Raw genomic sequence first — 7,056 nt, 5'->3', positions numbered from 1 at the left:
AGGGGAGCAGCGCCCCCTGCTGGGAGGGGCGGGGCAGGGCGCCCCCTGCTGGCGGGGAGGAGCGGTCTCCGAGTGACCGGCAGTGATTTATTGGGGCGGCCGCGGGGCGGGGTGCCGGGGTCTGTCCCTCTGTGTGTGTCCCGTTCCGCCCCCCCCTTTTTTTTTTACATGGCAAGGAGGGCCCATTCCATCTCCTTCTCCCCACTAGATTAAGGAGGTGAGGCCCAAATCTCTCGTGGGATACTGTGTCGCATCCGCCTGGCTGACGGCCCCGACGCTCCACGGCTCCCTCGGAGTGTAATTGTCCGAAACGGTGTCAAAAACAGCAGTCCAGCGGGTTTCGCTGTCATTTTACTTATACACTTACAAATTAAAAGCTGAAGCCAGAGCTATTTGCTGGTCGAGGGTCAGCCTGTGAGGAAACGTCCCCAAAAGGGCTCTTTTCTGCCTAAAGGGACTGAGACTGGTGCTGGTATTTCTTTTTTATCGTGGTTTATGCATTCAAGTCCTAAATGTCAGCTCAGAGAAGGATAATAATTACTATTGTTCAGAAATTTAACTAATTGGTCATTCCAGAGGGGTTATTACCATCCTTTCATTGCCGCTCATCTTAAAGAGGTGTTTGTATTATGGTGGCATGGAAAAATACCGCTTTTCTTATTCCTTATTTGACATTAGCATACGCTCAGAAAGCTATTTGATCGAATAGTTCAGCAGATAGTTCTTAAATAAGACAATCTCTGTGTTTAGTACCTTTTAAATTTATTCCAAATGGCTTCATGAACTGCATGTGTGTATGTGCCTAATAAACACTGTTCCACTGAAGCGTGGGCAGCAGCAGATTCTGTAACAGGCTATTGTGGCCAATTGACCCAAAATCCAGTAGTAGAGGAAGGGTAAATTTTGGTTAAAGATGAATCACTGCTTTTACAAAAACTGGTTCTCTTCATTTTCTGCCCTAGGAGAGTAGCAAGAGGTCAGATCTTGGTGCAATTAAGCATCTACTTCTCCACTAGGTCTCTCTTTTTAAAGCCCGATCTAGTCTTTTAAATTAAGAGGTACAGGTGTATATTGAAATCAGCCCCTGTTGTACTGACCCATGCCTTCCATGAGTAATAAAGATTTTAAAAAAAAAAAAAAAAAAAAAAAAAAAAATTTTCAAATATGTGTTTACGAAAAAAACCTTAAAATGCTAGATAAGAAAGGATTTTAAAACTTAAGTGAGCAGAATTAGTTACCAATTAGAAGTTTGTTGGGCTTTGGGGGTTGTTTTCTTCCCCTCCATAATACTTCTTGACTTCTCTGGGCTGTTCTCTTAATTTGAATTATGAGAGTTATGGAGTCAGTTTATTCCTCTAACCTATAAAACCAGTTTCAATTTCATTACACCATGCTAAAACGTTAGGATTACAAATAGCACAAGGAAATACATAAGACCTAACAAAACTGCTTTATTTCTCGTAAGTCTCAACAGCTATATGTGTTACTTTTAAAAAAAAATCAAAAGTGTTTTCAGTGTTGTATTTTTATTCGGGATTTCCAAGAATCTCCCTAACGTTTTGAAGACTTACTGGCTCAGACACAAACACACTATTGTGCCATGTTTTCATGCAGACACGTAGTTCTTCAACTGGGCACAAAACACCGCAGGACCTCAGGGCTGTCCTTTCCTGGTATGTGGGTCATACTCCAAAAGTTATTCCACAGGTTGGGTTTTGGGGTGGGGGGTTTTTTTTCCTTTTAGCTTGGAAAGACCCATTTAGTGCAAGTGTACAGTGGATGCAACAAGCTGCCAGATGCAGAAAAAGCATGCTGGTCTGATTCATCATCTGCAGTATCTGGAATCTGATGTAATGCCTATTGTATTTCCCACATTTAATGTGTTGTTTCTGATGCTCCAGCATGGGCTTTGTTTTTCCCATAGCCTCATGCTGTGAGAGAGAAGCCTTCACACAAGGTTAAATTTATTTATTTCTAATTTTCATTGTTCAAATAAGCTACATAAAATAATTTCCCCATTTGCCTGTATTGTCTGGTACAGTGCTATAACCCTTCATCAAATCCTCCTCCTCCCCCCCCTCCCATCTCCTGGGTCATCAGATCTGTATCTCCATCTCTGCATCACCTCATTTGTATACTGCTGTTTCAGCGCTGCCTCTGCTGCATGTGTCCCTTCTTGCCTGTTTTGTCTCTTCCCTTTGGCCACTACAAGGCTCATTTTTCCCAGCTGCAGCACCGTGTCCCACATTGAAGCGTGCATACTGACCTCCTCCTGGCAAGGGCCCATTTCTCCATCATTTCAGGCTCCAGGGAGAAAAGCCTACTACAACCCCACCCCATTTCATTTACTTGCAAATATCTTTTTGACCCAACTCTTTCACTTGAACCTCTTCATCCATTCTCTTCACCTAATAAAACCACTGTCACAAGTGTTTGCCTTATAAACAAGCCTCCTGCGCCTGGACCACAGTCCCCTACAGCTGCTCACCAACCCTCTGGCTTCCAGACCTCCTAAAAAGCTTTTTTGGTCTTTTCCTGTCCATACCTCTTTGTTTCTGGTTTTGTTGGGCTTATTTGATTTTTCTTCATGATGTTATCCCATTTTGAGAAGCATGTAGATTAAAACATGACAAAGAAAAATGCTGAAGTGCTGTAAACTCATTTGAGTTATAGAAGCAGATGATGCCTCACTGGCCCTGTTGACCTCCCGGACTACATCTGTACATGATAAGTAGGTACTTGCACCTAGATTTCCAAATTAGACGGTGCACGAAATTGGGTTATGCATTGTGGCACCCATCTAACTTCCCTTGTGCAAGTCAGCAGCTGGCTGTGATTTAAAACACCAATCTAGAAGATGGAAAAACTTCAGCTCTCTCCATGTTTCTTTTAGAACCTGCTAAATTATAATGCAGCTGAAATGTAATTACTTTACTTCCTGCCCAGAGAATACAAACCATGTCGAAGGTAGTGATGTGAGTTTACTGGTTTAGAGCAAGCCAACATAAATTTAATTAAAGTGGCCTCATGTAAAACACATACAAACACAACAGAGTTATCCCATTGTGGTTCTCAGGGTCATCTCCCCCCCAAAAAAGGTTTAACTTTTTTTTTTAAAAACAAGCTCAATTAATCCCCTTATACTGCAAGGAAAGGTTTGACTAAAAGAAGTCGGGGGATTAGCATGCCTTAATAGCATCTACCTAATCATCTCAAAACTTTAAAGTGATTTTACTTAAAACTAAATCAAAAACATGCCATTAGAGAAAGCATTTCATCACATGCTATCACTATTGGCTACCCTTTTCCTGATCCATACCCACCCAAATGGTATTTATCCCCAATATTTAAGAAATATAGGCAACAGGTACAGTAATAAGTGAGGAAACCGTTCACATAGCAACCTCCCCCCCCTCCCCCATAATCTTTGCTGTGCATTTGTTAAAAGGTGCATCACGTCTTCTTAGGAAAAGGGAGCCTTTCAGTTCACTGTGAAAACCTCTTTAGCAAAGCCATGCTGCCATACAGGCATGGGAAAAGCGAGTTCTGGCTGCAAAAATGCCTGCAGGGAAAATACTTTGCCACTCACACACCACTATCTCCCCAACTCCATTAGAACAATATTTATTAAGGCTGCTGCTGCTTCTGATAGAGTCTTGAGGTCTTTGGGTTTAGGAGAAGAGAGAGATCAACCAAGGAAGTTTAGCATTTCACAAGTCTTGATGTAAACTGCCTGTTTGCAAGCTTTTCCAGGGTGAGAAAAGTATTTTTCATTCTTGTGCACAGCTGGTGCTGTGGAGTGCTGGCCCTTAAGCAAGGCAGCCAGGTGGCTGTGGTAGCAGTAAATGCTCCAGCTGACGGGCTACAGCAACTAAAGGAACACCGATGCACCACAGTTGTTTTTTGCATTGCAAGACTTCTTAATTATTGAAGCACTTCCCAGCAGTCTGCACTGGACAGATGTAGTTCAACTTCAAATCCAGGTCAACTACTTCTTCATTTGGGATTACTGTTTATTTAGTACATGCATTTCTTCTCTGGGAAAGATGTTCAACCATGATTAGCCTTACAATATTTCACTGAAAGTACCCAACTTTGTTGGCTGATTTTTCACTCAAGTTCAGTGTCACCACTATCCAGTTCTGCTTATGTAGAAGCATTGTCATTAGTAGGAAATAATTTGTGCATCAACTGCAAAGTAAACACAGAGGCTATTTGGGTTTTCTCTCCATTAAGGAAGCTAGAATGACTCAGAAAACTATTAACAATGCTTTTTGATATTTCTGAGTTTGCTAGAAAGTTGAATAAAGGTTGAATATTCTCTGTTAAAATTGTCCTAGGCATTATAATGAAGGCTTTTAAAAAAATTGTGAACATTTAGAGGATTTTTAACTTTTCTAGATGTTTCCCAGCCCTGGGAAAAGACTTGTTAATACACATCCCTTTGATAGTTATTTTCAAAAAAGTGATGATGAGATGATAGAGTCAGTCTTACCCAGCCTCTGCTGGGAAAGAAAGGATCTTTAGAGATACTCATCCTGCTTCTGGATACACTTAGTAGGTAAATAAGAGAGGCAGCATGGAAAAAAGCTCAGTGATAACTTATGGTAGATGTTTAGACAGCAACCACATTTAAAAAAAATCATATTTTATGATCTCATTTAGTATACATACCAACCATACACTCTGTTTATCTGGGCTGTTTATAGAACAGCAAAAAGTAAATTTCCCAGCTGGGAAAACTCAAATATCTTTATACATACTGAAAAATAATACTATCTGTCAGATGGTCAGTATTCCTCCATCCCCAGAATTGATTAAGATGTCTGACCTTCTCATGGATGTAGGAATTGGTGGGGAGAGGTGGTTCCAAACCACCGAGTCCTCTCCATCACAGACACCACAGTACATAACCTGGGCAGGCTTTCTCTTAGGAAAAGCTGAGACTTTTGTTCTTGCAGCCTTGAACAAGAGACTAAAGACATCACTGAAGACAAGGGTGGTTGGTTTGGTTTTTTTCCAAGGCCCATTTCTACTTATTTGTTCTTGTGCCAATGCTTTCATGCAGTTTAAATAGGGGACTTTTTTCTTTCCCCAGTGTTTATTCTCCTGATGCATTTATAGACAGCAGTTATATCCTCTCCCAAAGTTTATTTTGTTAGACTATGCAAGCCACATTTCTTTCATTTTCTCCTGTGTAACACATTCCTCATTCCCTTATCTGTCTTACTAGCTCCTCTGCTGTAGTGGGGAAAAAGGGTTTTTAAAAAGAAATTTTCTTCTTGCATGATGCGTTTTCCAAAGCAGCTTTAGAAGCCCTTATTGAGTGCTAAGAGTAAAAAAACCTCCCCCTTAGAAGTCTCTAGCTCTCATCCAAAAGTCTGGATCTCCAAGCTTGTGAAAGTACTCAGCAGCTACAGTCTCATCCTTCAGCACCTGAACAAGATGAGTAAGGTTTACCTGGAGATGGCAGTCAGGGTCATTTAAAAATCCAGGTCAGCAGGCAAGTTCAAGAGGATGAGATAGGTCTGAGGTCCAGACAAGAATTAAATCTGCAGATCATAGCTACCAGCTTGTGAGAACAATCAGGATTAGACAAGATCTTGTAGTCACTTACCAAGTCCATAGCAATGAGACTGAGTCAAGACCAAGCTGGGAAGTGAGGTCAGAAATCCATAACCAGGTACAGCTAACCCCAAAATAAAGCCCAACACTGCTCAAGAATTAGACAAAGAATATAGTCCCAGGCTCAGCTTAAATAGAGCTCCTGGGCCCATGTGTGGACGCCTCAGGTGAAGCTGTTCAGGATCAGTAAGATTTATTAGTGGCCTCAGGTCCCTGGCAGGGTGTAATGTTGTTGTTTGGGTGTTATAGATAAAGCTTTGTCCCTACAGCAGTCCTGGTTTTAGGTAAAGTAGTTTGCATTTGGTTTTTATTTTCTTAGGTTTTGCTTTAGAGTGTGTCTTATGTGTAATGTTTGCTGGATTATTGTCAATGAAGAACTTGTGGGTCTGGTTCAAAAAAACAGCTTATAATTTTGGAGGAGGTTGTATGCTTAACTTTTTTTTTTTTTTCCTGAGGTTTGAATCTTGCCATAATTTCAAGTTTTTCCTTGGTTTTCTATCATGATAATTAGAAAGTCAGACCTTTGCAAAGAACAATGCTGCTGAACTTTTCCCACAGTATTCTGGGATTTTGTGGTGAAGTGAAAGAAAAATATTTGCAGCATTGATGGTGTTGCACTGCAATCAACATTTCTGGCATAGGAGACTGCGGAGTCCTGTTTGAGTACCTGACCCTGCAGCGAGAGCTGTGCGAGCAGACACTGGCAGCAGTGTGGGGCTGCATTGATTTAAATGTCGTTTTGGATTGCATTCAAAATATTTTTGCAGAGCAGTTCTTTGCAGTTGGATGTGTCCTTCAAGAGGATAGTGGTCTCTGTGGCAGAGAAAGGTTTACTTTAGTGACTGATTAGTTTAAAGGAGGGAATGTTTTGAAACTAAACTGAGTTTGAAACGTAAGTGTATTCCACCCATGCTATAGACAGATACCTGAACGCCTTTGAAAACAAGTGTCTTAGGAGAACAATAGGTATCAAATGGAGTAAACCTATAGCCAGTGCCAAGATTTGTCAGTGAGTTTAATGTCGGCTTATCTCTAAAGCTGACAAAAAGAAAATGGTATCATCTGAGACAGCCATTAAGATTGAAGCTGCAGCCTCTGCCCTGGTGCAGATGGCTACAAATGAAAAACTTCTGCTGCCAGCCAGACAGGAAAAACATGAAAATTTGCTGCACAGAGGAAAAGCACAGAGCCGCTGAGAGCAGGGAATTCTGGCAGATCCTCCACTGTGCTTCAGACAAATGACACTGGAGGAGAGATGCAGATACTGTAGGCTATGAAGAAATAACTTGTCAATCTGTTTCCCCAAAATCTTTTTGTGAACAGAATGTAACCCAATTATTTTAAGCCAGTCTCTTTGTTTATTTTTCCTTTTTTTTTTTCCTTGCAGGAAATACTCCTTGTTGTCAAAGCATGTATGATGTTACTGAGGTG

Source organism: Haliaeetus leucocephalus, unplaced genomic scaffold, assembly GCF_000737465.1.
Source record: "Haliaeetus leucocephalus isolate CR32 unplaced genomic scaffold, Haliaeetus_leucocephalus-4.0 Scaffold773, whole genome shotgun sequence".
Lineage (NCBI taxonomy): Eukaryota > Metazoa > Chordata > Aves > Accipitriformes > Accipitridae > Haliaeetus > Haliaeetus leucocephalus.
Note: the sequence above shows the minus strand (reverse complement) of the source record.